Source organism: Mchenga conophoros, linkage group LG6 (assembly GCF_057382185.1).
Source record: "Mchenga conophoros isolate Kocher_MC1m ecotype Shallow Benthic linkage group LG6, M_conophoros_male_GT1.1, whole genome shotgun sequence".
NCBI lineage: Eukaryota > Metazoa > Chordata > Actinopteri > Cichliformes > Cichlidae > Mchenga > Mchenga conophoros.
Window position 1 is genome coordinate 16,359,717 of NC_140531.1, and position 15,368 is coordinate 16,375,084.

Sequence of the window (15,368 nt, forward strand, 5' to 3'; positions counted from 1 at the left end):
AGATGATAAAGCAATAGATCTTTCAGTCCAATTCTACTTTTTCTACATAATCCATCATACAAAATGTAATCAAATGGAAAAGTCTCTTTTTTTAACTTGTTTTATCAGTTTTAATCTTTTAACTTTATGCATCAAGCAAAAATTTAATTATCTGCAACATTCTCTGACTTGAATTAGTTTAACATTTAAACCTATTTTTGACACATTCCAGCACATAAAATAAAATATTTTTTGTGTTTACACTCACTCTTTCAAATAGATGCAAGTAAAACACAGCAGAAAATAAATAAAGTCAAAGACTCAGCGGTCCTGTTGCTCTATTTTCACCCGTAAAGCAGGAGTGGGGTAGGCGGAGGTTTACCCTGGTGCAGGTGTGCCGCGGTCAGTGGAAGAATCCGTGAGTTTCTCTGTGAATTTCCCATTACGTGGTAGCTACTCGGTGCTTGCTTAGAAGTTTTGGGGGTTTTTTCGCTGTAAAAAGAAGTTTTCTTCCCACGCACAGCGGACAATAATGTTTTTGTCACTTTTTATGGAATCAAACTCAAAGTAAGGTCAGTACTTCCACGCTTTAAACGCTGCACGCTCATACTCTCTCCCACAATCGATATGTGGTCCATTGTTGATCTGCACACAGCTGTTGTCACTAACGGCGCACTCGCTTACGAGATTCTCGCAAAAAATCACGGTTTTAGTAACGCAGTAATTACCGTTTTTGCAACAGTAATCCCTTACTTTACTCGTTACTTGAAAAAAGTAATCAGATTACAGTAACGCGTTACAAGTAACATGTTACTGCCCATCTCTGGTGACTAATTATTTGTACATCGTTACCTTGTCGCTGTTTTTCTCCAGGAAGCTTTATGCATTTATAGTTCTAACAGGAGCAATATGATCAGTAATGTGAGAAATTTTCCAGCTTTTTATCACATGATGACAGAACTGATGATATGTACTTTGAAAATTCGCTGATAAATGTATTGGCTGTGCTGGCATTGATCTAATGCTTGTTAATGGTTTAGTTGGTGTTTATTTTGACACTTGAACAGAATATTTTGTTGTGATAAATGTCAAAAATTATTCAGTTATTTAGACATACAAAAAAAAGAAGGTAGAAGCAAAGTAAAACAGGTAGACAGCAAATGTTCAGCAGTTGAAGAGATTGCATCGCTCAGCAATGATGACAGTCAATGAGCAAAAGAAGTATCAGTCTCTAGGTCTGCATGATTGGGGCTTTAGCATGATGGTCTAAAACCAGTCTCTATGTGACTGGGATTTTATTAATTCTACATTGTTGCCATGATTGTCACACGTCTAAAATGCAGACGATAATACCACTTTTGTTTTGAAGGTTATAGCAAGGAATAACTTGGCTTAGGATGAAAATTTGAAAAAAAAAATCACTGATTGTGTGTAAGAGACAAATGTAGCTAAAGCCTGTCTAGCAGCAAGTCTTGTAACAAAATAAGCAGCTATCTTGAAACAAGACCAGATTATCTAAATAATGGAGATGGAGGCATAATTGTAATTTTCATGGTCACTAACAGATGAAAACTTCACAGTAACATAAATCATGCTGAATAAAAACTCTTCAAAAAAGTCTGGACAAAAAGACAAAAAACTCTTTTTTTTTTTCCTCATCAAGATATAGTTGTACAATACATGTGCACTGTTTCCCAACTGTTCAGCTGCATTACGAGCTCGATACAAGGTGGACACCATCCTGCTCAGACCACACGAGCACTGGAACAAATCCAGTGTCGAATGTGAATCTCCACTGTTTGCATGTGTAATTGCAACATCATGATGGACAATATCCTAAAAAGTAGCCAAACTGGGTTGGCAGGTTCGAATTTTCAGCCAGTGCTAGTGACTTTGGTTAGCCGGCTGGATCCATCAACTGTATGGATGCATTAGACAGGCACAGATATCTGCTAAGCAATGCTTAGGAACATTCAAATACAGCGTCTTCCTGAGTAGGTTGTCAGCATTAATGACACAGTGAACCATGTTTAAAAAAAAAAAAAAACTTTCAAAAAGCACCAATGCCACAAACACAGTTGAAAAGATGCAGTTTAGAGACTCGAATGAGCAGAAATATTACTCAGCCAGCTCTATCAGCCAGCTCTCTGTAAAACCACCCATACATAATAATTGGTGCATTTAAGCATTAATACAATAGGAATTGGTACTTATAAAAATACATTTCTCCCTCTACAGCAGTCCCAGCAGGGAAAGTGCCATTTATTATTATGTGTCATTTATTTTTTCTGTATAGGTAGGCATTTTAACACTTGGTCTTTGGGGATTCACTCACTTTTGGAGCCAGCCTCAGGTAGACATTTGAGGAACTGCAGTTTTTTGCCATTTAAGCTTCATTCTTCTTCTTCCCAGGAGTTTGCTGCTTGCTGGAGAAACTGGGGCGAAAAATAACCTGACTCTGTCCAAATCACCACTTTTTAATTTGTATTTTATCTTTCTTTTTTTATTTGCCATAATATGCATAAAATCGTAAAAATGTTTATTTGTGTTTACTCAGTTAAAAAAAAGAGACTGTAAACAGCTCCTAACTTCTTGAATCACTATCTATACTTAAAAAATGTTTACAAAAATGGATTGATAGATTCATTTGTGACTCCTCACTGTTGTTTAGTTCTGATAGAGTTAAAGGGAGTGCTTTGAAATCACTTATGCAAGAAAAAAAAGAAAGGAAATCATTCCCAGGCGTGACCCATTTCATTTTAACGCCTGCTTGGCTACACTTTCCTACATTGTGATATTTTTTTCTTTTTAAACCAGGTTTCAAGGCATAAAGAGCAGGAAACTGTAAGGAATGAGTAACCAAGCTGTGGCCCATGTCATGCTGTCTCGCCTTAGCGGATTGTAATGAGAACTATGCCCCTGCATCATAATCACCGGTGACCCTCACGCTAAGACTTGATTGGCTCCTCTGTGACCTCCTGGGCGTCCTCTGAGCAAGGTACTGACTGTCCACTGGTTCGGACCTGACCAGAATATTCATGAATGTGTATGTATGGAGGCTTATATTGGTTTGTCTAAATAACCCATGCTGCTGCTGCCAGGGGAGAAGACCAGGTCGAAGTGTTGGGTTTCTGATGGATGTGTTCAGCTTCTGCGTGTATGTGTGTGTGGTTTGGTTTCTCGCCTAAACCATCAATGAGTTGATAAACTAATTTGGCTTGGATTTGTCTTACCTGCCAATACTGCGAACGCGCTTCAAGAATCGATGAATAGAGGTTCAGGCACGACTCTTTCAGAGTGAACCTGCTTCCTCCGTGATGCTGCTGTATAATGACATCACGCTGCTGAGGGGATTCGTGTAAACGGAACCATATGGCTGTGAGCACCTCTGCTTTCTGTCAACCTGTTATTGCTCCCCACTACTCATCTAATGTGCACATGCTTAGATGTTCTGCCATTGTTGTCAATGTTAGCAAAGCGACTATAGCTCATACGGTAATATCACACCACCTGTCGGGAAGGTTAATTGTTCCGTGGGAAACTCTCAGAGCTCATTTTATTCACTCTGTTGGCTTTTTAATATGTATCTGTTTATTGGCTGAATGAAGAAACTCGTGGTATTTAGATTTTGTAATAGCATGAAATAGCAGGGGATTCATGATGAAATAATTGTGTATGTATGTGTTCCCGTATATCAGTGTGTACTTTTAATGCTCATTAAAATATTCATTATTATTTCTATTTGAATATCGTTTACGATCATAAAGCTTCTGGTTGTTTCGTCTCTTCTCCTAAAAGCAGTAGACGCATTATTCATGTTTTCCGAGGTTACACACAGCACCAAAATTCCCACAGCCATCACTGCATTTGTTTTGCTGAGAGGAATACAAATGTGCTGTGTCTGGCACCCACAGAGATGCTCTGAACCACAGTAGGAATCACACATCCAAACTACATTTGAATTTGCAAGTCTCTCTTCAGGCTGGAAACAACACCTCTCGGTCATTTCTCTATGAAACTTTTTTTGATGGGCACGGAGGATTGGAGTTATGTTTTTGACAACTACAAACGCTACACCAACCTATCCTGTCATCTTTGACATATAATTTATTATTTACATTTATTAAAATGAAGACATCAATATGTGGTGTCTTAAAGTGGTTACTGTAGTGTCTTGACCAGCATCAGAGGGACTTTAGCACAGTTGCCTCATGGAGAACATCTTATCTATCTCACACTTTTACCCCGGTGTGGGATATATTCTATAAGTTAAAGCTGCAATTTAGATTGTCTTTTTTTAACAATAAATCAATATTAAAAATTAGACTGCAGGAAGCTGTGACCAGACAGTAAAGTTCAGCTTAACTCCATGTGTCGCTTTAGATGCTTTTTGTTCAGTTTTGTGGATATTCAGGTTTTCATATGCCTCTATGCAAACCTATGAGTAGCTAGGTATACCTCATCATTCCACTGAATGAGTGCCTTATAAAAACACTAATACATTTCTTGTTGTGGAGCAATTTTGACTCACTCGTTTTTACAGCGCTGCTTCCATTCACTGAGGTTTGCATCCATTTATTTACACACAGCTCTCTTAAAGTCCCACCGCTGGTGTGCTTGGGATCATTGTCCTCTTGCATGAATCAGTTTTGACCGTTTGGCTGTCAGACACACGGCCTCACATTTGACTCGAAAATACTTTAATATTCAGAGGTTTCATGGTCAACTCAATGACTGCAAGGTGCCCAGGTCTGGTAACTGCCATCACCCGTCCACCACCGTGCCTAATAGTTGGTATGCGTATAACATTGTTTATTATGACCACACATCCCCACTTTAGTCCTGTCTGTCTAAAAGACATTGTTCCAGAAGTCTTTTCCAGTGTTGTGTTCTTGTTTTTTGCAAACCTAACCCAGGCTGTCATGTTCTTCTTAGAGAGAAGAACATGGCCTGGATACGGCAACAAACAAGCCATATGTACAGTCTTTATCTAACTGTACTGTCATGAACTTACTGACTGGCAACATTTCTGCTTTGACAAAGGTGCTCACACTGCTCAATTAATCAGTTCCATTTGATTTGCAGCACCTGGTTGGTTCTTGCCCTCTTAATTCTTATGGAGGCTTTTTCTGTATGTTTAAATTAATCTTCAACAGGTGGCATGAGTGGAAAAACCACACAGACAAGGCTAGCAAACAGCTGATGAGGGAAGTGTGGCATTGCGGAGTTGTCCTGTCCTTCAGTAAGTGGAGACAAAAACAAAAAAGAGTGAGAGAGAGCTAAGAAGCGGAAGAAATGTGAAAGATTTCTGAAGTGGACAGTGAGCTGTGGACAAATGAATGTTAATATTACTCACTGCATGCCGGAAGTGTGAATAGTATACACACCATAACAACAGTATCATGAGTATGTGCACATTGTGTCCAAAAAGAGTCAGTTGGTGTATCTACCAACAGAACGCAAAACTTTCCAGATGTAACCTCTCATTTTTTAGTGAGCGGCCACTCTTCATACCTGCTACCACTGTTTCAGGTTCACAGTTCAGCACCTGCAGCTTATGTTACCTGCAGTTGCATCAGATGTCAGCCTTGGTCATTTGAATCATGATACATGGATATAAAAATGTGTAGTATATGTTATAAAAATCTCTGCTAAGCTAATGGTCGCCTTGTTTTATTTTTAATTCTTTTCTGACAGATAACAGGCACATTAGGGCTTTGTCAGCAGGCAATATGCACTGATGTCAAAAGCAGAAATGCTTCTTTCACTAACTGCAATAAACACAAGCCTGGCTGATATTCTCATACGTCATTAACTTTTGGTTATATCTATTGTACATATAATTTGTGCCTTAGCGGCTGGATTCAGGCATGAGTTATGGTTAAAGGCACATCACATTATCTCGGCTAAATCTAAGTGAGATGGATTGAGGGAAAGAAGGTGCAGCGATGAGAAATCCTGGAACTTTCCATTTGGTGTCGCTGGGATCTGTGACTTTGACAGCTGTGCCTTCCAGTGGCTGAAAAAAAAAAACTGTTTAAATGCTAAATTTAATCCTAACAGGAAGCCTGTCTTTCCTCTGTCAAGTCTGTGGCAAGCTGATTTTAACACACGAGATAATCAACGCGATTTGTATTTTCTTCCATATATTTGTGTAAATTTTGTGTTTGCAGTATATTGAAATCTGGTTGGGTGTCACTAAAGGGTGCATACATACAGAATATCATGCATCGCTCGCTCAATTTTCTCAACGCCTCAAATGCAAATGAGCCCATTTGATGTAGTGGTTGTTCAAAAGATATTGTAGAGGCAAGGAGATTGGTTACCGAGGTTGATAATTAAAAATGGGAGACTCTTCCCTCGCCTTCCTGTGTTTATAAGCAAGTGAACAAAATTCTCCTCAGAAATTATCTGAGTTGGCAGACGGACAGATGAATACGTCTGGTAGTTAAAAGGAAAAGCAGCCTCGCACTGTTTCAATATGTGTCAGAACAAGATGGTAGCTTTCTGCAAGCCTCCATTACAAGGCTTTACTAATCCAAACATGCAAATCTGTGTCTAAAAAGCGCTTTATGCATAATCCTAACACAATTTCTATGGTATTAAGATGGGGCAACAAGAAAAAGACTGGTTGCCAATACAGTATCAGTATGTCAGCTCTTTATTGAGCCGTACTGTAGCACAGAGCTAAGCAAACTGCAGCAGAAAGCACACAGGAAAGCATGCATCACGATTTTCAAAATACTGCTGTACTGGAGAAGCACACAAAACAAAAAGTAATATTTCATTCTTGCAGTGATTTGAGTCTTTATCACGGTGAGCACTCATCGGCTGGCACACAGAGTCGTGGTTAATAAGTTCAAGAAATCAGCAAGGAATTTCACATTGATTTTCCACTTGAACTGTGTCCGTGTAGCTGATTATTTTCTAACAGCAGTGGGTTTGATTGCAGGGATCAACATCACATTGCCCAATACTTCAGTCCTCTTTAACAAACACGCAGGAGCCTTGATTTAATCAAAGAACGCTTCGAGCTTAATTCATGATTAAAGACCGAGTCTCTAAAGTAAGGAGAGGCTTGCCAAGTTCATTTATATGGCACAAATTCCTTCTATAAAAGGCACTTATGTGACTGATATAATGCATTAAAAGGAAACTGCGGGGAATGAGTAAGATGCAAACCACCGCCAGCTTCACCTGTTCTGACATTTCTGAATGTGCACAGTTCGGAAATAGGTGTCTCTGAATGAATGCTCTCGAATTCCCTTTTAATGGCGGCTTGAATCCCTCACATGACAATGTGTTATTATGCAGCTAATTTGCATCAGCAACTCACTTTCACTGGTAATATTCAGCGACAATGCAGGATGCAGTGTGGCATTCACACACTCTAAGGGAAAACTAAAGGCATTGTGAAATAATGGGTGGTAAAAGAAGGTGCTTACATTACAGGCTGAGATTTACATCCTGTCTCCTAACCATGAGCTTCCCTCAGCTATAGTTGTTTTGCCTGGCATTAGATCACACTGGTTTCTCTAACAATAATTAAATAAATAATCATAGCAATAAATACACAGTTGTTCTCACAGCTGCATTTAAAATGATAAATATGACATTCACTTTTTGTTTTGGTTTCAAGTGTTATTTTCAGCTTCTTTAAATATGTGAATGTCATTCAACTCCAGTGATGGCCATAAATCCCTCATCCTTGCTCCAGGGGACACTGTGTCGGGAAACGGTTACTATATTAACGTCTCTAAATCAAAACTGTATTCACACTGCTTATGATTTTCCCTCAGACACGCCGCGAGTGTTTAAATAAATCACGTGAGTTTAAAATATTACTGTGAGGCTACGAGACTTACAAGAAGTTCTGCGGTGACTCTGAGACAGATTTACTCACGAATGGTGACATTTCCAAAGAGTGATGCAAGCTGACACAGCCACCCTGCCCTTTCCTGCGCGATTCAGCTCGATTTGTTACAATTATAATTCACTGTCCAGAGAGCGGGGCAGAGTGGGACGTGCGTGTGCACGTGTGTCGTGAAGTACAAATGCCACCACGGTACGAACAGACCGGTTACAATATGTTAGGATGAATACCTCGCAGCGCACACCGCAGACAACAGTTCATTACTGCCTGATTACCATATGCTTGTGAGACCGCGGGTTCAAACCTGGTTCAGATCTAGCCGGTGATTCATGTCCGACCTGATTTCACTCCGCTGTGCGCTGTTTACAGCAACAATGGAAGGTGTTTTCAATCAGTGACACAAAACGTCTTTAAATCTCGCTAATTGCGCGGGATGATGAAAATCACATTTCCTCTGCACTGGCCTGTTTGGGGGGTGGTGGACCAGATTCAAAGCTGGTGAAAGGATACGTGCCAGCTGGTAGCAGGTGATGTCAAATCGAGTAAGTCCTTTCGGTTAGAAAGACAAGAGAGGGAGCAAGGCCATCTGTGCCTGTGGAGATTTAGAAGGAAACGAACAGAGGTTTATAAATCTGACTTTGTATTGTATTATGGGACATATTACTGTAGACCAATCTGGGTATTAGGAAAGTAGTAGTCATGGTTAGGGTTGGAGTAAGTGTGTGTGTGTGTGTGTGTGTGTGTGTGTGTCCCATGTATTCGTTAACTAGCAGTGATTCAAAGCCTACACAGACACGATACGGAGGCTAAAAGATTAACAGCGTGTCACTGTCACATGATTCAAATTTCTCTGCATTATGAATGTAAGGATGAGTTTAAAAATACACAAGGCTGTGAATTATGCAGCCATGCTCTGTGGTTGTGCAGCTTCGAGTCAAAAAGCCTCTCAGTGAGTAATGTGGCAAATGTGACTGAGGAGAGCACCAGGCTGGAGGTGAAACATGTGACATGAAACAACATTCACGTTCTGTTCAAGTGCTCCAAAAATCTTTGGCACAGTTTATTTCATAGCAAGGGGGGCAATTAGTTTAAGAGCAGTGGAATAATTAGGCGGAGAGAATATACCACCCGTGGAGAGTGTAAATAAGGCAATTTATTTGCTATCATGCAGCTGGATTCTTGTGCGCTAAACTCCCCAAAACTCCAGCATGCGATAGCATACTTTAATGAGCACTATCCTTTTGCTTTTTTTTCTTTACACCCTCTGCAAATGAATTGTTCTTAGACTAATTCTTGATAACTGATTTTTAGCTAAAAGCTCAACATACTTTGTGGGGTGTGTCTTAAACAATGCCTTTTCTATTCACCACAATCATACATATATATATTACTCAAATATCTCATTTTGATTCATTATGGGATGCTGCCTGAAATTCTCATTGTCAAATGAGGCAAACAGTATTGTGTGTGTGGGAGAGAGAGAGAGGCGCTGGGTGCATGTGTGTATGCTGCCACCTAGTGACAGCACTCAGAACAACGAGAGCAGATGAGTCATTCTTGCAGCCCGGACCGACTGCCTTTCCTCGGTGCTGATGCAGAGGGACCCGGGTTAGGTCATAAATTAGTCTCTTTTAACATTCACAGCTGATGGAAGGCAATCTCAAGGTGTGTGAAGATGAGGTTGAAAGGATGTGTAGACGGTGAGCACAGAGCGGGGAAAGCTGGGGAGGGGAGGTGGCAGCGGTGATGGTGACAGAAGGAGTGAAACATGGATATGTGGCTCTGTGAAGCAAGAATAAGAAGGCGTGAGCCAGTAGAGCAGGGCCGTGGACAGCTAACCATTCAGAGCAACAAAAAAAGGAGCTGTCATTGACAGTTCTGCAGTGTTATTTCTGGAAGGAAAGAAAGAAAAACATTTAACCAAGAAGTTTATTTTCAGTGGCTTTTTCTGGAAGTTTATAATTAGACGTCAGAGCTTTTTTTTTTTTTTTTTTTTTTTTTTTTTTTAAAGGAACACTGAAAGCATTTCTCAAGACCAAGAGGCTGTAAAAAGCACCTATCTCTTTCCCCCCTCTATAACCTTGAAGAGCAGCATATGTTTTTAAGAGGTCACTGATAACAGGATTGTTTATGTCTTACAGACTTTTGTCTTCCCAAAGATCAAACTCTGCATAATTTAATATTCACCATCGTGTTTAGAGTACATTTATGTTGACAAAATTGACATTCAAAGCCGCTTTTGGCGCTGTTTAAGCGTACTGTGATTTAATCATGTCCCGAAGCCCCTACGTGCTAAATTAAGTCCCGGCAAAAGCAAATGTGTGTATTGAGGATTAAAGAAACGAAACGGCATAACATAGACGGATTTCCACTCAGAGGAGGCATTAAAAATCTAGCAATAGAGGAGCAAAAAAGAAAAAAATACCCAGTGTGGAAACAGTTACCTTGAACATTCCGCTGAAAGGAAATGTCACAGGTGTTTATCCATTCGCTGAACTCCTCTCTTCCATAACCTCCAGCGAAATTGCCATAAGACCTCTAAATGACTGTAGACTGTAGTCAATTTCCAGACCCAAAGCCCCATGAAGTCAAGTAATACCACAGGCCAGTCCAGCATGAAAAGTATTAAGGCAGGCGCTGAATTCATGTGAGGATAAATAGCCTTCCCTCCACTGTGTGAGTTAATCTTTTTAATTGTGTGTCTTTTGTTGATAAATGGGCTTTTTTTGCATCCTTCATTTGGTAATACGAGAATAAATATGCATGTTAGGCCAATTTCCTTCTCACTCTGTGTTCAATCACAACTTGAGACATGGCATTCCATCCCATAATTACCACGTGACAGGTAATTTTAGTCAAGTAAAGCCTGGCTGTATTGATATTTTATTAAAAAAACTGCTGTAAAGGGATGATGTATGCGGTTTAAAAACTGTCATTAATTACAGTCTGACATCGACCTTTATGTCCTTTTTCGCATCCTACCAAAATGCTGTCATCAATTTCAGTGAAATATAGAGTCACAATAAGTATGCATTAAATGGCTTAAAGAGGCCATACGTTTAAATTCTCCCCCTGTCTAGCACATCGCTCTCCTCCCTGGAGTCACTCTCAGAAAATTACACCATTACAACATTTTTAACTAAGCAGCCTCGGGCCACCGAGCCACTTGACACATCCTCATCCGTCTCTCTCCCTCAGATGTCGTCCACATCATAAACTCTGGCAGTCTGCACAAACACGCGCCGAGGAAACGCATCGTGAAGGAGCGGTGACATTGACGGAGTGAGAGTGCGGCCACAGTGCGATGTAACAGCACGCTGCCACTTATGAAAACACCTACTACACACTGTCAGCAACTTAACCTTCTATCACCTGAATCCCCCGCTGGAGGATTAAATGTGGCAGATGTAGGACGAGAGGAGGGGGATCAGGGGAAGGGCGTGACAGAGGTGAGGTGGAAGGTAGGAGTGACTTCATAAGTTTTGGGAGAAAAACAGCTGAAAGGGGGAAAAGAAGGGAAACCGAGCAAAGGTTATACATGAGAAGAATGAGAAAAGGTGGAAGAAGAATTGAAATAAGGCACTTGTTTATATGTGATGCCAAGCAATGGTGCCTGATGTCCACATTATATATATATATATATGCCTTTGTAGCTGAGAAAATGTGGGGGACACCAACAATATCTAAAGCACATTTTGTGCCAGTTCTTCCCATATTAAGATTATTTTTATATATAAGTATACTGGTAATAAATGTGAGTAATTAATGAATGCATTTCTGATGAAAATCACCATAAATAGCAAATTAATTCATCATCTGTACTGCTTGGTAAACATCTGGACTGCAATCCTTAAAAAAAGCAAATGTAAAAATTTGTTCAGTACATCTGTTTGTTATGTGATAAAATCATCATATCATTATTCACCAGAGTCTCAGTGCATATTTAAGGCTTTAAATTTCATTATTATCCTTCGCTTATATAAATTGGATCTGTGATGCTGTAATTAGGATTCATCATCTGGAGATGATTAATATATGTTGTCAGGCCACGAAGAATGAATGCAGTTCTGAAGGCAATGGGCTCCAACCTAGTATTAGGTATACACCTTGCTGAGACTAGGTTGGAGCCCCTTGCCTTCAGAACTGCATTCATTCTTCGTGGCCTCCAACAAGGCGCTGAAAACATTCCTCAGAGATTTTAGTCCATATTGACATGATAGCATCACATAGTTGCTGCAGATTTGTCTGCTACACGTACACGATGCAAATGTCTGCACATGTGTGACTGTGGAGGCCATGCCTGGATTATCGGTTTACAGACCTCTGGGCACAAATGTTTGGTTTGGTTGTTTTTATGGTCAGGCTTTTCTTTTCTCAGTAGTCATACATCTCATACAAGTATGTGTAAACAGAATGGTTTTATAGAGACTTTTTATGGCGCACTTTAACTTACTGAAAAAAAGTGGTCAAGGCAGTGCACTGTTCCACTAAAATCTTTAAATTGTCAAATATGAAATGGAAAAAGTCTTTGTAAAGGAATAATAATATATCTCATTTAAGTTCACACACACACACACACACACACACACACACGTTCTTGTCTCATCCCTGTCTCTACGTCCTCCTTTCCTTCCTTTCAGTGGTGCTTGCCAGTACCACTCCACTCCATCTGTTGTGCTTTTTCACAGTCCCACAACTGAATGAGTGCTTAAAAAATAATTGATGTGAGAGTAAATAGATTTGCCTTTTTTCATTTGTCAAAAATGTTTAAATTAAATTAAATAGACTAATGGATGGGACCCCAACTGTGGTAAGCCCCTGCAGATGTGTCCAGAATGATTAATCCAGCCCTGAGTACAGTGTTCAAGACACCAGTTTGAGATCCTCTGAGCCTTGCAACTTGGTGTGTTGTCCTCGGAGGATGGGTTCACTGTCGTTATTAAAGGATGAACATTACTCAGGTAGCCAGTGGTGTTTTAAATGATGCTCAGTTGGGCCCAAAGCATGCCCAGAAAATATCCCTTACACCATTACACCACAAGCAGCCTGGACCATTCATACAAGGCAGGATGGATCCATGTTTGCATGCTGGTTATGCCAAATTATGACCATACCATCTAAATGTCACAGGAGACATGAAGACTCATCAGACCAGGCAACATTTTTCCTGTCTTCTATTGTCCAGTGTTGTTTAGCCCATGTGAACTATAGCCTAATTGCCTGTTCTTAGCTGACAGGAGTGGCACAGGGTGTGGTCTTCTGCTGCTCTGTTGCATGATCAGAGATGCTTCTGCATACTTTGGTGTTAGCAAGTAGTTACTTAAGTTACTTTTGCCTTCCTACCAGCAGGGTAGGGAACAGTAACTCAGAGAACTGCTGCTCACAGGATATTTTTTCCTTTCTTTTTTTAGATGACTCTGTATAAAGTCTAGAGATGGTAGTGTGAGAAATTATCAGCAGTTTCTGAAGTACTCAAACCATCTGACACCAACAACTATGGCACGTTTATTTAAATCGCCTTTCTTCCCCCATTGTGCTGCTCGGTTTGAACTTCAGCAGGTCATCCTGACCATGTCTACATGCCTAAATACACCGATTTGCTGCCATGTGATTGACTGATTAGGTATTCACATTAACTGCATCACTGGGGTGAAAATCTATTCATGCAATCAGGTTCTCATAGTGAACATATTCGTGCAAATTTTCACAAGACTACTTCCACTTTCTGTTTAGATCAAAGTGCTAAACCATTAACTAATTAACTAAACAGAATAAAATAGGTAGCCTTAAATAAAAAGTAAATGTCCATGTCAGCAGTGTTAGTTTTGTACAGTGCATAAAGGATGATGAATGTGTCTTTTCACAGTTGAAAGGCAGCTAATGGAGCAAGCAGACTTGTTAGACAAAAGACCCTTTAACAAGGACACGAAAGACACATAAGGACACAGAAATGTGTCTGAATTAAGTCATCCTTCACCAGATGAACATCAAAGATTTAGACTGATGTTTGTTGTAAAGTTTATCTTTAAATTAGTTGCATCATCTTACTGTACATATTCAGGAGTTTGAGGATTTTCAATCTTGTCTTGTTGATAGCAAAGCATGCCATCAACTTCCAAGCCATGATATTGTCATGTATGTCTGAAGCAATAAATATACAGACAACAGATGGGTGACCAATGAGCCTTTTGATAATATTGATTAAGATTTTTTGGGGGGACAAAGTTTGGTTGCAAACAAGTGTGGTCTGCAGCAAAAAATCTTTAATCAGCTACTCTGTGACCGCAATCCTACATTTTCTGTGACTGTTTTGTAGTATAAGCCAATTTATGTTTAGTCAATTAAATGTTTTGAATGAAAACCAAGTGCACTTAGACTTCCACTTGTTCAGAGTTAAAATGCCAGTCTTCTCTACTAACAGCTAAAAGCCATACTTGAGAGGCAATTACAGAATTGGAACATGGATTTTGCTTTAAACAACCTTTAAAGCAGGGAAGTGTCTATGGCTGGGCAAGGGTGGACACTGCGCACTAGATGAAGTCTTGCCAACTAAGAAGCAAAATAATCTTTTTTTATATGACCACTGGCCTGCAACCTGCATGATTTGGAAACGAGCAGTCATTTTCCCAGCAACTGCCATCAACCTCCAGTGGCCACCCACAACTAGTTGGGGAATGCTCATGATCGGAGGTTTCCAGATGGTTGCGGACCAGTCTTAGATTGTATGACTGTGACTGATTCGTTTGATCCTATATTATAACGACGATTTTCACATGTTCATGTGAGTGCTGAAGTCTCCAAGGAGCTATGGAGTCCTCAGGCAGAGCCCCTTCTAGGTAATTCACCAAAACACTCCAAGAAGGCCAGAAAAGGTCTGAAAAGCTGTTTGGCGTTTATGCACAGGCAAGAGTCTAAACCTTACCCTCCATGACTCAAAGTCATACAGAAGTGGCTCTCTCGCTGCTTCCGGGTCAGGAAACGGGGGACTCTTCTTTCATAACCACATTTTTGTTCTTGCCCTCCAAGACAATCCAAATACTCACCAAAAAATAAGATCTCAGTAAAATCTCTGCCCTAAATATTAAAAAACAATCCTAACTAAAAGCTTGATGGTCTGTTGATATGGAAAACATGATAATTCATGTATCTTTAAAAAATGACCACCAGAATGTTCTTCAATCTGGCAACCAAAATGATTTTCTTAATATTAAACTCTTATCAAGCTTTACAGTGATTTCTTTTTTTTATCCAAAAAACAAAAAAAACAAAAAACCCACCCACATATCTTCTTATGTATTAATATGTGGGACATTTGTGTTGCAGCAACGTGCTGCAACTGGATGTTATTGTTACTTTCATGCTCGGGTCCTAAAGTATCAGTTAGTGTGTTACCATTTCATTTGACATCGTCCTTATTTACTTCATTTTAAGGACTCTAAGCTTAATCACTCAGCTCTCTCAGTACAACTTATGACTGTTTAATCCCATCAGCAGCAGGGATTGATGTCAGAGTATT

General features: G+C 39.9%; 1 long non-coding RNA gene across 1 annotated transcript; it reads left to right on the plus strand.

Annotated features, from left to right (window-relative positions):
• The first annotated feature begins 439 nt into the window (after positions 1-439).
• On the plus strand, positions 440-2,978 carry LOC146572372 (uncharacterized). The gene is made up of 2 exons (XR_014892950.1): positions 440-551; positions 2,797-2,978. It is a non-coding gene; the product is annotated as an uncharacterized LOC146572372 (long non-coding RNA).
• Positions 2,979-15,368: the final 12,390 nt, after the last annotated feature.